At 45.1% G+C, this 19282-nt stretch overlaps 1 pseudogene; it reads right to left on the minus strand.

Annotated features, from left to right (window-relative positions):
* Window positions 1-19043, minus strand: part of LOC129851644 (F-box/WD repeat-containing protein 4-like) — a 42240-nt pseudogene extending 23197 nt beyond the window's left edge.
* Window positions 19044-19282: the final 239 nt, after the last annotated feature.

Genomic DNA, 19282 nt, shown 5'->3' on the forward strand with positions numbered 1-19282 from the left:
GCTGATTTAAGATGAAATTGTCAACCATGTTACAGTCAACCCTGTTACTTTATTTGGCACTTAATAGGCACTTAGTAAGGTTTTACAAACTGATTGAACCTCTTGAGATGGGAAAACGTGTTTTTTATTAAGTTTGAATTTTTTCATAACAGAATGTTTAAATTATCCATATAGGCATCGAATTGGTGTAACAACCCACCTGAGTCTGTCCGAATGTAGCCTGTCACATTATTGAGTCTGTGAAATCACAAGGTGAGTCATTATAGCATGCCGCCAAGGGTGATGTCTAAGATTTGGACTGGATCTGGGCACATGGGAGTTCAGAGATCAGTAAGGGACACTTGGGAGGCGTGCAACCTGCAAAAGAGATCGCATGGGCAGTATACCCCAGAAAGTGGATAGAGGGACCAGCTGCTCTCACACCAATGTTCTGTGACTGTGACCCAACTCAAAAACTACAGAGCAGCTTGTGCTACTGACCTTGGTTTCTGGGTCAATACATTTGAGAAAAAATGAACCCCAACAGTGCAGTTATTTTGAGAGGTGAGTTGACTGTCCACCATAGGGGGGACTGACTGATTGATATGAGACGGCAGTGACTGTCTGTAGTAGAGGGTCTCACACTTACTAGACTTTTCACAAAAATACCCTCGGCTACACATATTACTGCAATGTAAACTTGTGAACTTGTCACGTCTCGAGTAGCGCATAGGCCGACTGTTGCCCCCCTCTAAGCAAGGCAGAGTAAACAGACTTGTCTCATTGAGACAACACTCTTACAGTTAATACCAGAGCAATGTTTTTGAAACAGCTGAAATGTACAGACATTTTTTTTATTTTTTTAAGCCTTGTTTTATTTATTTTAGATTTTTTTTACCTGAAATTGTAGTAAACTGATACATTCTGAAACGGTCGCCGTAGCTTTAAATCTCCCCAGGGAATTACCATGGTTTACAGTCACAATTAGCTTTTACCTAATATAATGACTTCCATGATATTGATAAATTGAAGCCTGGTTTGTTCTAAGGTAACTTTAATACACTAGTTTAAGCCTAGCTATGGTTCAGCTAAACATCAGCATTCAGCTAACAGCCAGCACGTTGACGTGAGGATGCAGAAATTATGGTTAGCTAGTTAGCTAGCTTGCTAGTTAAAGTTACCTAGCTGTGTAGCCTATATTATAATATGAATGACACTGTATGATAACGTTTTTACTGTACTTTTATATTCGTATTGGAGGGGTAAACGTTCATTCTTTTTACTCTAACGTTACTTGATCCTGCATGTTGTTAGTTAGCTAGCTAGCGGGAGTTATCTGTTTATTGTCAGCTAATTTAATGTGTATGGACAAGAAAATAAAACCTTTAATTGTCTGCACATGCTTGTGAATTATTGTATTATTCAACAGTGTAATATGGTTTGGTTGCATTATTCAATAGTGTAATATGTTTTAGAAGAAAAGTTGGTTGGATTGTTAAATAGTTTTTGCTTAATACTGTGATATTTACGGACAATTTGAGCTGCGGACCAAGAACGTAGCATTGCCAGCCACAACGAAAGGTAAGGCAAAGATGTCATATGAATTGAAAAGTAGAAATCTCTTTTGCCACTCCTCAGACTCTCCTTCATTTCTCGTAGTGGGAATAGGGCCTGTATGGTCTCACTGCATGAGTCAGGTTGGCTATAGGGCCACACACACTCACACACATACACGCACCCAGTGTGTGAAAGGAACCATTAATGAATTGACAGACTTTTAAAAAGGAGAAGCTAAGGGCATTCTCTCTTGGTGTCGGGGGACTATTGAAAAGCAGTATGGGTGGGGGGGGGGGGCTCTTGTAAGGTTAAGTCTGGAGTCTAAACTGGGCCTGGGGACGTCCGCGCTGGGAAACAGCCACTCCTCTGAAAGAACGTCAGACAGGTAGAGAAAGAGTCCTGCTGGGGTTTTCAAGCCCTAAAACAAACAGAGGGGACTCAGGGAACCATGCAACCCGCTGCACGTCCACCTAATTTAGCCCCGGAGCTGGGAGAACCGTGGGGCACAGAACTGGGCAGGAATGTACGGGTGGAACAATGGCCACCTTTAAATGTCACACGCGTTCTCTCCAAAAACAATGCCCGTGCAATTTGTATGACAGACCGACCTCCCAATGCAGACATTTAACCCCCTCTTTTCAGAGTGGAATGCCAGGAATCAGCCAGGCGATTGTGGGGCTCCTTTGACGGGAATCTCGGAGGGATGGTTGGGATCCTTTGATGCTTTTTCCCTGTTTATCCATGAGAGAAGGCACCATGAAAAGTTGGGGTGCGCTCGAAAGCGCCACTTGTGTGGGATCCATCTGTATGGCTGATCATAGGCTTTGTGCCATTGAGATGAAAAAGACACAGAATTAATTGCAATGGGTGATAAAAGAAATGTGTTAAATTAAATTCAAATCAAAGCCACAATGGGTGACTGGTTAAGGTTCCTTTGCCCCAGGTTCCTTTGTTCCTTTGCCCCACTTCTAGTGGCAACACTAGACGTGTCAAGAAAGAGGAACTGATTCAAGAAAGAGGAACTGATTTTAATGAGACTGTTATAGAATAAAGGCATGTATCTGTCATAAAAAGGTCCTGATTTCTTGAAAAACAAAGAGTACAATTCTTGATTTATGAAACTAGAATAAATCAGACCTACCATTGTAATAGACAGAACAAATTGCTCCCTCTCTTCCTCCCCCGGTCTCACTCTCTCCTCTGTCCCCTTTCCTCTCACCTTTTTTCCCCCTCCTATCTCTCACCCTTTCCCTGCATCTATATTTCTTCACCTCTTTCCCTCTCTTAAAAAACTGTGGCAGCCCATGACTTGAGCATCAGCATATTTGATCTCAGTCACATCCTGTGCCACTATTTTCCACCATCGGAAGACAAGTCATTCCTGGAATCAGCAATATATTTTGGTTCCTTTCTTGTTCAGATCCTGATGCACCAGCTGCTTTACTGGCTATGTTTGGTGCTGCAGGTGTAACATTGTCTTAGTTATGATGTTTTCTCTCTGATGTGTCTACTGTCAAAGGGAGTGTGGTCACGCTAATGCACAGGGTTGGGGTGGGCTGATGCTGGTAGTCTTAGTTTGGGGTGGAGGAGGGGGGTGGATAGTTATGGTTGTGTGTCTGGAGAGGTTGAAGGTGTTTTGTGTGTGTGTGGGGGGATTATCACGGTCTGGGGGGGGGTTGCTGTGTGTGTGTGTGTGTGTGTGTGTGTGTGTGTGTGTGTGTGTGTGTGTGTGTGTGTGTGTGTGTGTGTGTGTGTGTGTGTGTGTGTGTGTGTGTGTGTGTGTGTGTGTGTGTGTGTGTGTGTGTGTGTGTGTGAAAGCATCTGAGATATGGGAAATAAAAGACAGTTGCAGATACACAGAGTGCCACCATAACCCTCACCCTGCCCTCTCCCAGACTGCTTTGTGTACCTCAGCTGATTACCAGACAGGAAGTAACTATGGGGGACACAGATCAGCCAGGCCACTGGTGCCAATCATCACACTACAGTAAAAACATCATCTTTTTCAGGACTGGGATCTTTAATCCTCCACTGAGAGAAAAACACCAACCACAAACAAAAGACCTGAATACTATACTACATGTATGTACCATACAAGGGCATGTTGTGTCACGCCTTGACTTTAGAGATCCTTTTAATTCTCTATTTGGTTAGGTTAGGGTGTGACTAGGGTGGGCAATCTATGTTTTCTATTTCTTTGTTGGCCTGGTATGGTTCCCAATCAGAGGCAGCTGTCTATCATTGTCTCTGATTGGGGATCATACTTAGGCAGCCTTTTTCCACCTGCAGAGTGTGGGATCTTGTTTTTGTACTGTTGCTTTCCAGCCCTACAGAACTGTGCGTTTCGTTTTGTATGTGTTGTTTTTTCCGGTGTCATCAATAAAATAAAGATGTACGCCTACCACGCTGCACCTTGGTCTACTCCTTCCATCGACGAGCGTAACATGTTGTCTAGCAAGAACGAGCTCAGGTACACCTTGTAACCGTGTCAATATACAGTACCAGTCAAAAGTTTGGACACACCTACTCCTTCCAGGGTTTTTCTATATTTTTACTATTTTCTACATCGTAGAATAATAGTAAATACATCAAAATAACACATATGGAATCATGTAGTAACCAAAAAAGTGTTAAACAAATCCAAATATATTTGAGATTCTTCAAAGTAACCACCCCTTACCTTAATGACAGCTTTGCACACTCTTGGCATTCTCTCAACCAGCTTCATGAGTTAGTCACCTGGAATGCATTTCAATTTTTTATTTTATTTAACTCTTATTTAACTTGGCAAGTCAGTTAAGAACAAATTCTTATTTACAATGACGGCCTACAACGGCCAAAGGGACTGCAGTGACGCCTCTTGCACTGAGATGCAGTGCCTTAAACCGCTGCGCCACTCGGGAGCCCACAATTAACAGGTGTGCCTTGTTAAAAGTTAATTTGTGGAATTTCTTTCCTTCTTAATGCATTTGAGCCAATCAGTTGTGTTGTACATGGTAGGGTTGGTATACAGAAGATAGCCCTATTTGGTTAAAGACCAAGTCCATATTATGGCAAGACCAACTCAAATAAGCAAAAAGAAACGACAGTCCATCATTACTTTGAAAGTTTCTTCAAGTGCAGTTGCAAAAACCATCAAGCACTATGATGAAACTGGCTCTTCAGGAAAGGAAGACCCAGAGTTACCTCTGCTGCAGAAGATATGTTAATTCGAGTTAACTGCACTTCAGATTGCAGCCCAAATAAATGCTTCACAGAGTTCAAGTAACAGACACATCTCAACATCAATCGTTCAGAGGAGACTACGTGAATCAGGCCTTCATGGTGGAATTGCTGCAAAGAAACCACCACTTGCTTGGGCCAAGAAACACGAGCAATGGACATTAGACTGGTGGAAATCTGTCCTTTCGTCTGATGAGTCCAAATTTGCAATCTTTGGTTCTGCCGTGTCTGCCGTGTCTTTGTGAGACGCCGAGTAGGTGAACGGATGATCTCCGCATGTGTGGTTCCCACCGTGAAGCATGAAGGAGGAGGTCTGATGGTTTATTGTTTCAGTGGGGAAGAAAAGAATAGGAAAAACTCAAATACATGTGCTCCTTTGATTGGATTGACGGATCGGAATTAGTGGCCTAGGTATGCATGGTGATGCATGGGAGGGACAGGGGTGAAAGGAGAAAAGAGGGTGGGGTGAAGGGGTGTAGTAGGGTCTGTGTAGAGGGTGGGGTGGACCCAAGGGGAGAGGGCCGGTAGGGGGGCTTCTGTTGGGCTCTGCCCAGGTCTCAGGCTTAGGGCCTCCTGCAGATTTGACTGACAGGGGGAGGTCCAACACCCTGGGGCACAACTACCATTTGATTATCTTTTTTTTTTCTTTTGTACCACTAATTAATTTACTATTTTTCCATTTTACTTCACAGTTTCAGAATCAACTGCTTTGGCATACAATGTCAAACTAAACGCGGCAGATCTCAAATGAAAAACAATGAGACAGAATAGCCAGAGAGAAGGAGAGATGGACAGAGAAGTCGACAGATAACTGTGCTGATGCAATGTTAGGTGGTTTGGTTGGCGTTTCTTCCTCTTGACGGCTGGGTGGGTTGGCAACAAGCCCCCAGTGTCCGGTCTGGGGCGTGAAGTCACTAGCTCTACTGGTCAGCTACTACGTAGCAACCTAGCGGTGCCAAAAGCCCTTGTCTGCCCTAGAAAGCCTATGTAAATTACGATTGCCAGAACGCCCCCCCCCCCCCCCCCCCCCCCCCCAAAAAAATGTAGATGACCGCTTTGGGCTCAAAATGTTGTTTTTTATAATCCCTACTGGGAATTATTTTAAAGTTCGCTACAAATCGAGATATTTAATTATATAGTGATCCATTCCTACTACTACATTTGTCGTCACACAGGACCACGTGCTGACACAGACCAATCATGGTCCGGGAGGCTACGAGGAGGTTCGCGCCCTCATGCACACATCTTTGCACGTGCACTTAAGGGGGTGTGGTGTGCTATCCAGATGACAGCGCGGAGTCAACGAGCCTGTCAAGTGGAGATGGAGGGGCTGACCAATGTCTACGGGGCTGACAGAGGATGACAGAGGATGACAGAGCAGAGAACAGAAGAGGGTCATGGAGATGGAGGATTGTCCTCACACTATATTCGAAATATCAATTTGGTATGCAATTATAATTGAATAAGTAAATTATATATCAATTCCAAAACTACATCGTATGTCCAAGGTTATTTTTTTATGATGACAAAATGATGCAGTTGCACAAATGATAAAGATAGTCTATAATCATATAAAAATAGAGATAAAATAATATAGTCCACTTTTTTCTCATGGGGTAATCCAATCTAGCCTAACCGAGTTGTGATCGGTTGTTGTGATGGTAGCCCATTAACTTTTTGTTTTCAGGTGGAATGATCATGGTCATATGATATCCAGACTAGATAAGGTACTCGCGCGCACATAACTTTAGTTATTTTGAGTCTGATTTTACAAAGAGAGTGACCGTGCCGGCATGTTCTGTATTTAACTGTACTAATCGTCACTCGAAAGAGTCTAATCTTCGTTGACTCTCTCCGGCAGGATGAAAATGACTACATCGACCATGATCCTTTGCTAGTTACGGCCACTTTCATCATGAACCTCAGCAATTTTTTGGTGCCACTTAGCTCCATTCAGCAATATGGCGCGCTTCAAATTCAAATACTTCCGGCTTCATATGCCATCGGGAGTTTTCTTTAGGATGACGCCAGCGCTATCACTATCTGCTGGTTTTAATGTCTAATGGTTTGGCGTTAAGACAGGGACGTAGCATGGTGGGGGTACTGAGGCACAGGGGCAGCTGTCAGGCCCGTTAAGCGGAGAGGCCCGTTAGCGAAGCCCATGTTAATTAGTGTTGGGTAAACTAATTTGGTCCAATCAGGGTGGCGGGCCCTCAGCGAGTATGACCTCTGACCCCTGGTGACACAGGATACAATAGGGTTAAGGTCACACTCGCTGCCTGGCCCTTATTACTCTCCATTACTCACATTACTCACCACTCACTGGGCTGCTCCGCTGGGGCAGGAAGGGGGGGACAAACAGCACAGAAATACAATGAACCGGTTCTGTCCCTCCGAGCACTGCCCTGATGTAGGGTCAGACCACTCACTGATATTATAGCTGCTAAGGTCAAAGCCTCTCTCACCTGATGTGGGACAGGAGCCCCCTCCCTAAAACCCCTCAATCCCAATCACCTCCCTGAGCTGCTACTACCACTCCATCCTGAAATCCTCACATAGCCCACCCCCATCTCTGTGGCCCCCAACCCTTCTCCCTTTCCTTCCCAGTCCGCTTCTCATCATTAGGACATGCTGGTTCTCTGCTGCCGTTTGGGTAGACTCATCAGCTGGCTGCATTATCTAAGGACCTGTGTGGAGGGGTCACACAAACTAACTCAGCTCCTGCTGGGAACTCAGCCAAACTAATATACACACACACAATCACACGGTCAAGCACAGAGGCACGCACATGTGCACATTGCCACAAGCATGCATGCACTCGCACAGGCACACGCGTGTTCTCCTGCTGGGAGACGATCCCAACAGTACCAACAATGTTAGCTCCAAATCAACAAGCTGACTGCACAGGGTGCTCCACCCCTTCCTAAGACCACCGCAAAAACTCCACTTGTGGTAACCCATCCCCATTCTTAGCTACAACATCACTTTCAGTTTCCTAACAAAGAACTGGACAAAATCCTGGTCTAGGAATCTATTCAAACAAATTAAATGTTATGAGAATTATTTCTCAGTTAATAGGGGATTCACCGACCCCCCCCCCCCCCCTTGGAAATTAAAAAGTAACCTATTTGAACCCGCTCGGAGTCAAAATACAGGAAATCTAAATGAAGTCTGAAAGTCAAACACATCAAAATGTAAACTTTGTGTCAAACACCATAAAGTCAATGTATGGACTTAGGGAGCAGCATTTCATCTATTCACCCTCTGGTCGCTGGCTCAGTGACTCAGAGTTCTAATGACATGTCCATTCTACATCGCTGTGGGTTAGTGGTGTTCGTTGGTGTCAGGCTGCACATTCTAAGCCACCAGCGTGGCTTTAGCATTTGGCTTGCATCACAAGTCACGACAAAAGTATACCATTTCCATGTGTATGACTTTCAGCTTACTACCTAAACCTTCTGAGAGATGGGCTACAAGGGAAACAGATGGACAATTTATCCTTCGCAGTATTGTAGCTTATGGCAAAATAAAAAATTGAAGCTTCATGCAAAATAAATACAGTTAAACGTATAGTTTAAAATGGTATGTGGCTATCTGACAGCAAAATAAAATGTTACATTTGACCTGACTCCAATCCTTTCGTTATTGCAAAAGATGTAAAGGACTGGCACCACTTCTGTGAAATTCAAAGAATCCCACACAAACCTATCCCATGAAAAGGAATACTCCAAACAAAACAAGTAAGTCACCATTTATTTAAACTAAGCCCTAGCCAATTACAGAAGAATAGGCTAAATAGTAGAGACGAACACAGACCCATGCAGGCGCTGGGAATGTAGAGGCATGGCGATGGACTCCAGGGGCAATTTAGCTATGCCCCCTGCCCCCCTCCTCCTCCCTCCTCTAGCCAAAAGAGGTTGTTATTTTGTTGCGCTTGACCCCCGGCATTGTGCCCACTGTGTATCTAGTTTGTAAAAAAGTGCTTTTATCTGCTCTCTAAATATGTCTGAGCTCAAAGGGTTATGATGCTTTTATATCAGCCGGGAGGGGGACAATGGCAGGGGCTCGCCCTGACCCACCCCACACCCCCCTCTGCTCTCACACACACACACACACACACACACACACACACACACACACACACACACACACACACACACACACACACACACACACACACACACACACACACTGTCCCCAAGCCCCACCCCACCCCCCAATACCCCCCTCTTGGCCCTTTTGGCTTCTGTTTGTGTCCCCTCTGTCTGAGGTCACCAGGACAGCACCAGGGCATTCCACACACAGCCCCTCTGCTCTGCTCTGCTCAGCCAGCTGGAACGGAACAGAACGGCCCGCCACCATGTATTGAAAACACAAAACACCATCCACTCTTGCTATAGTAACGGCTATCCTCTAACTAACAACAGCTTAACATTACATTTCAGATTATGTCGATTATGAGCAAAGTGGATTTCTATAATGGATTACAACAATAGACTATGCCATTTAGCAGACTCTTTTATCCAAAGAGACTTACAGTCATCGTGCATATATTTTACATATGGGTGGTCTCCGTAATAGAACCCACTATCAAATAGAACAACACATCACAGCAAAACTCCCCTACTGACCTAAATAACTCGTATGCATATGTATCTGTACTGATGTATGTATGTTTACAACTGATAGATGCTACTGAATGTAACTTAAATATATGAACATGGAAATGTAATATATGAACGTATTTGGATGGAGGCCTAAAGTAATGGGTCTCTCTGTTTTTCTCAGTGTTGTGTCAGTAGGACCTGTTTTGGTTCTGTTGTACTTATTAAACATTTGTGTAGTTCAGTCCTTGAGCTTTTCTTGTCTATTGACATTCTGTTTTATGTCATGCTGCATGTTTTGTGTGGACCCCAGGAAGAGTAGCTGCTGCTTCGGGAACAGCTAATGGGGATCCTAATAAAATACGAAATACTATCCGGGCCCTGCAAGTGCCAAGCTCTACCAACTGAGCTTTTTCCACATTTTGTTAGGTTACAGTCTTATTCTAAAATTGATTAAATTGTTGTTGTTTTCCTCATCAATCTACACACAATACCCCATAATGACAAAGCTAAAAAAGGTTTTTAGAAACGTTTGCACATTTATAAAAAAAAAAAAAAAAAAAAACGGAAATATACATTTACATAAGTATTCAGACCCTTTACTCGGTACTTTGTTGAAGCACCTTTGGCAGCGATTACAGACTTGAGTATTCTTTGGTATGACGCTACAAGCTTGGCACACCTGTATTGGGGAGTTTATCTCATTCTTCTCCGCAGACCCCCTCAAGCTCTGTCAGGTTGGATGGGAAGCGTCGCTGCACAGCTATTTTCAGGTCTCTCCAGAGATGTTCGATCAGGCTCTGACTGGGCCACTCAAGGACATTCAGAGACTTGTCTTAAAGCCACTCCTGCGTTGTCTTGGCTGTGTGCTTAGGGTCGTTGTCCTGTTGGAAGGTGAACCTTCGCCCCAGTCTGAGGTCCTGTGTGCTCTGGAGCAGGTTTTCATCAAGGATCTCTCTATAGTTTGCTTCGTTTATCTTTCCCTCGATCCTGAATAGTCTCCGAGTCCCTGCCGCTGAAAAACACCATGCTTCATCTTAGGGATGGTGCCAGGTTCCCTCCAGAAGTGACGCTTGGCATTCAGGCCAAAGAGCTCAAACTTGGTTTCATCAGACCAGAGAATCTTTGTTTCTCATGGTCTGAGAGTCCTTTAGGTACCTTTTGGCGAACTCCAAGCAGGCTGTCATGTGCCTTTTATTCAGGAGTTGCTTCCGTCTAGCCACTCTACCATAAAGGCCTGATTAGTGGAGTGCTGCAGAGATGGTTGTCCTTCTGGAAGGTTCTCCCATCTCCACAGAGGAACTCTGGAGCTCTGTCAGAGTGACCATCGGGTCCATGATCACCTCCCTGACCAAGGCCCTTCTCCCCCCGATTGCTCATTCGGCCAGGTGGCCAGCTCTAGGAAGAGTCTTGGTGGTTCCAAACCGTTTAAGAATGATGGAGGCCGATGTGTCCTTGGGGACCTTCAATGCTGCAGAAATGTTTTGGTACCCTTCCCCAGATCTGTGCCTCGACACAATCCTGTCTCGGAGCTCAATTCCTTTGACCTCAAGGCTTGGTTTTTGCTCTGACAAACCATTTCTGTGCACGGGGCATTATCATGCTGAAACAGGAAAGGTCCTTCCCTAACACTGTTGCCACCAAGTTGGAAGCACAGAACCATCTAGAATGTGACTGTATGCTGTAGCATTAAGATTTCCCTTCACTGGAACTAAGGGGCCTAGCCCGAACCATGAAAAACAGCCCCAGACCATTATTCCTCCTCCACCAAACTTTACAGTTGGCACTATGCATTAGGACAGGTAGCGTTCTTCTGGCATCAGCCAAACCCAGAGTTGTCCGTTAGACTGCCAGATGGTGAAGCGTGATTCATCACTCCAGAGAACGCGTTTCCACTGCTCCAGTGTCCAATTTCATGATGCTCCCGAAGAACAGTTATTGTGCTGACTTTGCTTCCCGAGGCTCTTTGGAACTCAGTAGGGAGGGTTGCAACCGAGGGCAGACAGTTTTTACACGCTTCAGCCCTCGGCGGTCCTGTTCTGTGAGCTTGTTTGGCCTACCACTTCGTGGCTGAACTATTGTTGCTCCTAGACGTTTCAACTTCACAATAACAGCACTTGACCTGGGAAGCTCTATCAGGGCAGAAATTTGACAAACTGACTTTTTGGAAAGGTGGCATCCTATGACGGTGCCACAATGAAAGCCACTGAGCTCTTCAGTAAGGCCATTCTAGTGCCAATGTATGTCTATGGAGATTGCATGGCTGTGTACTCGATTTTATACACCTGTCAGCAGCGGGTATGGCTGAAATAGCCAAATACACTAATTTCATGTTCACTGGGCGGTTGTATCACTGACCCAATGTATGCTATGATGTAGACCACAAGTAGTGTTGTTTCCATTCTGTACATTGAACAGCAGACCTTGTCTCTCAGGTAGAGCAAGTGAACGCGAGGAACACCTGTATGAGGTGTTGTGTAATGAGAGGCCTGTGAGATATGTGTTTGTGAGGTACGTATGAATTGTGCGCATGGGTGTGTGTTTGAAGGAGGAGTGTGTAAATTTGAGGTACCATATGTCTGTGGCTGTCAGGTGTGTACGTGAGATGTGAGTTATGTACGTAAATATGTGTGTGTGTGTGTGTGTGTGTGTGTGTGTGTGTGTGTGTGTGTGTGTGTGTGTGTGTGTGTGTGTGTGTGTGTGTGTGTGTGTGTGTGTGTGTGTGTGTGTGTGTGTGTGTGTGTGTGTGTGTGTGTGTAATGAGTGGTTCAGAGGAGCTGTGATTATTCTCGCCTCCTGCAGTGCGGGTCCTCCGGCTCTGTGGGCCCTAGAGAAAGCGCCCTGTATTTAGCGTGTGGGAACGCACATTCTGCCCCTTATCGCTGCATTGTTGCAGTCTCTCTCTTTTCTTCTCTTTTTTTAACTAATTGAATTCTTGACTCCTGAGCCACAGGCCCAGCCTGAGAGAGACGAAAGAGAAAGACATGAATTTCAGGCTTTTTCTTGCGGTTGAGTGGGGCAGAGCAGTGGGGGTGAAATTGGAGTGGGGGGGCTGGAGGGGGCGTCTCCCTGTACTTTGATACTAGAGGTCAGAGGTCAGCCTCCCTCCGTGGTGAGAAAGTGGCGAATCGGGGCGGTTTATCCAACAATCATTTTCTTTGGAAACTTTCAAAGGCATTGCCCCTGCAACATCTTTGTAGTTGTGCTTGAGGAATTCTAGACAAAACAAACCCCGAAAAAGCGCCCCTTTCTCACCTCTCCTCAGGGTAGCTTCTCCCTCCAGTGGCTTCCAGCCCCCTCTCCTTTACGAGTGGTCAGTGTAAACCCCCCTCCCTCCCCCACCCCCTAGTCTTCCCGACATACATTGTGTGCCTGCATTTTGGCGCTGAGAAATGGATTGATCTCATTGGCTCTTTGACACTGAGCGTCAAACCCTAATTGGTTCTTTGGAGTAGTCTGTTATTGGCAATCCCTTGCTGCTCACCCTGTAACACATGCACACAGGTGATTCTCTGGGTGCGTGAGTGACAGCTTTTGTGGTGACTCTCTCGTGGACACACAGTTATCTGATTAACTGATTAACACCAGAGTTCCAATCAATCAATTTATCAAATTGTATTTGTATGGCGGAAGTTTTTGAAATAAGCCTATATTTGTGACAAAGTGTCAGACTTAAACCCACAATGAAAAAGCCAAGGTGACAATGGCAAGAATTCCCTAGATGGGATAAACCTAGCTTTCATTACATTGGTCCTAGACCATTTCCTTACTCTTCCTACAGAGCAATACAGCAGCAGTAAACAGCACCATAACGCAATGCAACAACATATGGTAGGAAATCCAATCAGCTGTGACGCCATGCTCTCTCCCGTTGAATAGTGACCTGCCTCGGCAGCTCCAGCACCCAAGACTCAACCTGTTCGTTCTTGTTGGCCCAAGCCTGTCAGGAAACACCTCAGTCAACTATTAACCACCTGCCCGCTTCTTTATAATTCAAAGGCACATCACCAAGAGTGGAAAGAGAGGGTGAGAAAGGGAAAGAGAGAGGAAAAGAGAAAGACAGAGACAGAGAGTGAGAAGACCAGTAACTGAACCAATTTTCACCCTCATCCTCTGTAACTAATACAGCAAGTCCTCATATCTAATGTGTAGTCTTGGTACGGGGTTGGGGCGTAGGTCTGTCCCTGACCGTGTCAGAGTCAAGTCCAAGACCCGATTCGACCCCTTTTACTCAATTGCTGATCGATGACAGAAAACCTCTTGGACATGGACCCAACAGAGCCCAGGCCTATTCCAGTAACCATGTGCCATATGAGGTGGGCCTCTGGACACATACAGTATCCCACAGCGTGGTGTGGAAAGATACACTTGATTGAGAAAAGCAATCTGAGAGAAAAGGCCAGGGACAGATTTACTGCTGGGATCAATCTCGTCCAGCGCAGGCAGGGACAACACGGAGCCGCATCAGCCTTGGCATTTCACTGCGGCCACAATACACCTCTCTGTAATCCTCTAACAGACCTTGAGGTGATATTCACTGTAAAACGAGAGAGAGGGAGATGGAAAACGAGGGACACCCGAGAGAGGAAGATTACACAGAGAAAGGGGGAGCGGGGAGGATGAAGAAAGGGAGAGGGAAACATTTCAAAGCCCCCAGCCTGAACACTAGGGTCAATATAAAAAGAGCAGTGGCAGTGTAGCGGAGCGGAGGGATGACCATTGGGTAATAGCAGTATAGTAGTGGTACTATTGACCACAGAAGTGGATATGACCATTGTTGGTTAGCATACACTCAATAGCATGACAGCATAACAGATACTGTGGGAAAGCAGCTCTAGAGGAGTAGTGAAGCTACAGTACGGTAGCATCGCTACAGCAAGGCATAGCCACGTTAGCAATAGTATGGCAACCCCCTGTCTCCTGCTGCCCCCTCTCTCTCTACTCTTTAGATTCCTTAATTTTATTTATTTAACCTTTATTTAACTAGGCAAGTCAGTTAAGAACAAATTGTTATTTACAATGACGGCCTACCCCGGCCAAACCTAACCCAGACGATGTTGGGACAATTGTGCGCCGCTCTATGGGACTCCCAATCACGGCCGGTTGTGATACAGCCTGGAATCAAACCAGGGTCTGTAGTAACGTCTCTAGCACTGAGATGCAGTGCCTTAGACCGCTGCGTCACTAGGGAGCAGGGACAATTACATTTACAACACAAGGGGCTCCCTCTCTCTCCCTTTCCCTACAACACCAAATCAAAAACATGGCGCAACCACCCCGTCGCTTTCGACTGACCTTTAAAACAAGATTAAACAAACTTTAAATTCCATGGTTAAACCGTGTCATGTCACACAGTTGGAAGAGTGGAAAGCTGTACAATATAGAGTTGGTTATCAGATTTATTTTGAGCCATTTCCTTATTGACAAGACCTGTGTCATGCAATCATTTAAAATGTATTGGCGGTACCATCACATCACTGACTCTGGCTATGACATCTCTCTCCTTGTATCCCCCTAGCTCCAGGAGTGATCAGTTTGAAGGGGTAGGTGAGTTTATAGGTTTATCAGTGAGTTGACACCTTGATTCCAAGGGGCCTTTTAATTAACCAGGTCATTGGCCAGTGTGTGGAAGGAGCAGATCCATTATCAGGGGGCAGCAGGCTGAGGCACGGCTGCTATTTCGACCAGCAAATTGGAGAATTAATGAAGTGGATAATCGCCCCGTACTCTCAGAGCTGACGTCCTGGCTGAGCAGACAAGGCCACCGGGGCTCAGCGTGAGTGTGTGTCAGTGTGAGAGTAATATATACTGAAGGAGTGTGTATGACAGAGAGAGCGAGTGAGTTCATATTGTCCGTGACCCTGTCTGTGTGTTTCTAAAATAAAAGTGTGTTTGTGAAGTTGAGTTTCTATACTGAATGAATGTATGGCTGAGGGGGCAGGGGTCAATGAGCAGACACAGCCAGTCTCACTACAGTATCACAGTCTTCCAGGTCTACCCCATTTCTATTCCAGTCAATGAATGGAAATGGAATGCATGAATCTGAACAATCCACCCAGAAGATGATGGGTGTCTCTGATCGCCTAAATTGAACAGAGTTGACCCAGGGCCTGTTAGCCGAGGGGAGCTGCCCCCTGTGATCGTGACTCATGGTGTTTCCACTCTGCTGCGGCTTTAAGGCCAGTTTGACGGATCAGCTGCCTGCCGGTCTGGGGCAAGTGGTGAAGCAGGGATACTGTTACAACCTTGTGCGTCTGTGTGTCATTAAGGGTGTCTGTTTCTGTGTGTGTGTGTGTGTGTGTGTGTGTGTGTGTGTGTGTGTGTGTGTGTGTGTGTGTGTGTGTGTGTGTGTGTGTGTGTGTGTGTGTGTGTGTGTGTGTGTGTGTGTGTGTGTGTGTGTGTGTGTGTGTGTGTGAGCAACATTAAGTGTGTGGGTGTGTACATGGCTGAGCAATCAAAGGGCCTATGAAGGCAACCCCGCTTTGCCTTGATATCCTGTTTTTTCACCTCTCTCGATCCCTCTTTCACTGTTCCCCAGACCACCTGAGGGAAATAAATATCGTCCTATGCAGTAAAAGAGGACAATGAACCCACTGCTAGGGTTCATCTAGCCCCAACCTCGACCATCACCTAAACCCAAATTGGTGGCTGACAATTGTTCACATAACAAAAGCATTACCGAAGCCAGGGTGTTGTACTGGACCATGGGGGTTGTCCTGGGGGGGCAGGACTCTCATATATGATGTTAGTGTAGCTGTCCGACTATTTTGGAACATTCTAGGCATGTACGTACCTTTGTGTGGAACTAATAGCCACAGACCACACCTTGTCATTCATGGGGATAGTGCCTCCGGGGCAGTTGGAAGACAAAGCCCAAATCTAAAAGAAAACATTAGGAAAATACACACATTAAAACCATTGTAAATGCGATAAAACCATAGTTGTCTGTGGTTGACAGTTAATTTGCTAATATGCCACAGGGTGGAACACACAGAGTTTCTGATGGCAATTTATTCGCCTAGCTTGCATTTGACACACTCTTGGGTTGCCACCCAATGGGACACTCCAGTAGAGCTCTGTCAGCCAGTCGCATTTTAAAGAAACTGACACATTATGTGCTAGCATACTAGTGTGTCTTACCCGGGCTGTTCTGTCTCTGGAGCCGCAGACCATCAGTCCTCCTATGCAGCCCAGGCAGTTCACCTTCTTCTTGTGACCGGAGTACTCTACAGAGAACCCATTCCTCCTGTGGTGCGCCAGGATCTTACCATCACTGAAAGAGATAGATAATGGTTCATCATAACAGACGTGAGTGTGCTTCTATGGCCGTGGGTCTGCAGTAGTGATGATGCTTCTATTTTTTTCGTTAGTCTAAATATGTTCACAGCAGGAATGGCATATGAGTACTGAAGCAAAATGCTGGACTGAACTTCAACCACTGATAATATTCCTTCCAGGGGTTTGGGTCAAGGTGATTACTGCTCGTTACCTTCCTCCACTAACGAGGTGTACACTACGATGTCTGCAGCCTGAGACAGACACAGCACATCCCCATCGAGGCTGTATCCATGGCAACAAGCTGTGGGGGGAACACACAATCGAAACATTTGTTTTTCTACACCTCGCTTCAGACTTCACGGATTGAGGTGACACGGTGACTAAAAGGAGATAATGATTCTCCCTTTAGTTGAAACCTTGTCAATTGCACAACCAGAAGGGAACACTTTTTAAAGTTATCTAAGGATGGACAGTAAGCCAACCATTGACTCTCTGGATAGGGCATAGCAGTACTCCTAATGAGCTTCTCAGCCCCAACATCGAGAACTATAAGCTATTCAGCAACCATTTTCCAGACATTAACACCTAAATATCTAATACCATTTACTTGTATACAGCTTTATGAAAACAAACTAACAATAACTCGACAGGAACTCATTGTCAATTATTTCTCCCTAACCCTTCACCTGCCAATCCCTGTCGTGTGTTCAGTTGGGCTAGAGATGAGATGGATGAGGATAACTTCTGAATCTACACTATGTCACCATGAGGCCAAAACTCACAAACACACTCACTTAATCCTCCATTTGAGCATGACTTCCTTTCTGCAGAACCCATGGCTCCAGTTCTGAGATACCTTCACTCTGTCCTTCAGCGGGATGTGGAGATACATGTGACACGGACAGTGATGTGATAACACAATTATAACCCCCGAAGAATAAAAAATAAATATAACCTCCGAACAGACGACGCTCAAAAACAATTCCCCAAAAGGCATTGAATTACAGCATTGCATGATATGAATATCACATGGCATAGTGGGACACCTCAAACAGAACCATATTGTTCATACGCATGTTGCAATTAGGATCTAGAGGGGATAAAGGCAGCTAGAAAGATACCAGACTGGTCGGACTTCAACTCAACAATATCATCCAGGTCTGGGTTCCCAAAAGCATCGTAGCAATAAGATCATCTTAATTCCATTTAAACTAAATGGACGAAAGATTATCTTAGTACTACAACGTTTTTGGGAAAACCCAGTACAGAATAGTAGCATATGTATTCACATGTGTTCAGGAGGCTGTGCCAGAGGGGGTGGATACGGGCTGGAGGAAACAGCCTGCTCCTCTCACAGAGCTGAGGGATGTGGTATCCTGTAGCTCTCAGCAGGAATGCCAAGTTCATTTACACTGGCGTTAGGCTGCATCTCAAAGGAGACCCATGGTTTGATTAGAGTGGCTGTCACTGTGGCACATGGAGCTGTGCTGGGGGAAGAGGCAGTGATGCCAGAATGGCTCAGGTCCAATTCACAATGTTAGGTTCTCTAGACCAGTCAGTTAGACTCCACAGCAGCAAGTGGGAAGAAATAGGCGATTTCTTACAATGAATGTATCATGAAATACAGTGTCGTCATGTCAACGTGACTACAATCATTGACCGAGTATTTTATTCTCAGCATTATGTAGCAGCATGACTGTGCGCAATAAGGAATGTGTTATTATGCAGCTATAACTGATTTATAAACGCTGTTAGTTATATCTATAGCATGTAACCACGAGGCTATCTGCATACATTTTTACAAAGAAACAGAAACGTATTCCTGGGGCACCATACTGAAGCATTGTAGCCCATGCACTACATGCATCAAGGACAGCGGTGTGACTGACAACTGACTGTAGCAAGCCGGGAAAATGTGTAAACAACACTTGGGAAGTCATGATGCTTACTTATCATGAAACGACCACTGTAGCCTACTGTACGAATAACAAATGTATTTCTTACACATCTGCTTCTTGTCATGACATTCCAGTGTTTATGAACTCTTTCTCTATCTTCCTCCATACTGCGCCCCGATTAGCAAAATGGTAAATAGTTTTGCAAACTTGAGAAAGGCGACTCGAAGACTTGTATTCCAAATATGACATGATGTGGTAGAGCACATCATCTGGTAACTGGAATAAGAACATTTTAAGTTCTTATTGAAGAATGTTTCTCTTTTCCGTTTAAGTGTTGCCCTGTATATTTCTCTAGGAGGTGTATTGCCTCTTCTGTGGTAGTAAAAAAAAAAGTTTTAATAATAGCGGTAAACAGTATTCCATGTTTTCAGAGCGCGTGAATAGAGAAGACACAAGAAGCCATTCCAAAACATTAACAGCAGATCACGCGATGACGTCGTGCAACGTAATGACGTCATGCACCTATAACCTGTTGCTCTGTCAGGGAACATGTATAACGTAGCAGGCGTGAAAGAAACGCATGAAACTAGATCACCTACGTACTGGTTTTGACAGGAAGGGAAAAAAACTGTCGGGGGAAGTTCTGTTCTGCATGTTCAACCAATCCAGTAAATGTTAATGAGGAGTTAAGGATGGAGTGTTGCCTTGTTAACGTCCAAAGGAAGTCCTATCAAAGGCTCTTTC

Source organism: Salvelinus fontinalis, chromosome 1 (assembly GCF_029448725.1).
Source record: "Salvelinus fontinalis isolate EN_2023a chromosome 1, ASM2944872v1, whole genome shotgun sequence".
Taxonomy (NCBI): domain Eukaryota; kingdom Metazoa; phylum Chordata; class Actinopteri; order Salmoniformes; family Salmonidae; genus Salvelinus; species Salvelinus fontinalis.